General features: G+C 47.1%; 1 pseudogene; it reads right to left on the bottom strand.

Moving 5' to 3' along the window:
• LOC103203230 overlaps window positions 1-517 on the bottom strand; it is a 117972-nt pseudogene extending 117455 nt beyond the window's left edge.
• Window positions 518-871: the final 354 nt, after the last annotated feature.

Below are 871 nucleotides of genomic sequence, written 5' to 3'. Positions count from 1 at the left end.
TCTGAGTCCATATACCATCCATTCTGATCTTTTTCTATCTGTGGTGATTTCTCAGCCCACTGTATGTCCTCTCCAGAATAGTTGGGAGTAGGAAGCAGAGGTTCCAGTTGCAGGCAAGGTAAGTTAGTTATTAAAGTACCGTTTGGAGGGCAGCTCTCTTAGCTGCCTGGTCCACTGCTCGGTTGCCTCTTGCTTCAGGGGAGTGTCCTCTTTGATGTCCCGGAGTGTGGACCACTGCTACCATTCGTGGCTGGGTCACAGCTGATAACAAGCGAAGAATTTCCATCTGGTTCTTTATTTCGCTTCCTTCTGTGTTTTTGAACCCACGCTCCTGGTAGATGGTGCCATGTATATGAAGAGTCGCATATGCGTAACGACTGTCCATATAGACCATTAGCCTCTTTCCCTCTGCCCTTTCCAATACCTCCGCCAGGGCGATAAGTTCAGCTTTCTGAGCAGAAGTTCTTGGCGGTAAAGTGTCAGCCCAAATAATCTCCTCCTTGTCGTTTACCACCATGGCACCCACATACCTTAGTTCATCCTGTACGAAACTGCTTCCATCCATGAACCAGATGAAGTCACTGTTTTCCAATGGGCAGTCTCACAAGTCCTTTCTGACTGTATTTACATCTGCGAGTATCTCTGAGCAGTCGTGCAGAGGTTTATCTAGGTCAGGGTTAGGCAACAGGGTGTCAGGGTTTAAAGCTGTTGGGGCTAAGAATTGCACCTTTGGAGTGTCAAGTAATAGACTCTGATAATGAGTTAATCTGGCATTGGTTTTCCATTTCCCTGGAGGCTGTTTGAGCACTCCTTCAATGGCATGGGGAGTGGTTACTTTCAAAGTCTGTCCATGGGTTAACTTATCTGCATC

The sequence above is a fragment of the Orycteropus afer genome, unplaced genomic scaffold (genome assembly GCF_000298275.1).
Source record: "Orycteropus afer afer isolate SDZICR_OR568_19922 unplaced genomic scaffold, OryAfe1.0 scaffold00207, whole genome shotgun sequence".
Taxonomy (NCBI): Eukaryota; Metazoa; Chordata; class Mammalia; order Tubulidentata; family Orycteropodidae; genus Orycteropus; species Orycteropus afer.
The sequence above is the reverse complement of the archived record's forward strand: the minus strand, read 5'-3'. Positions and strand labels throughout refer to the sequence as shown.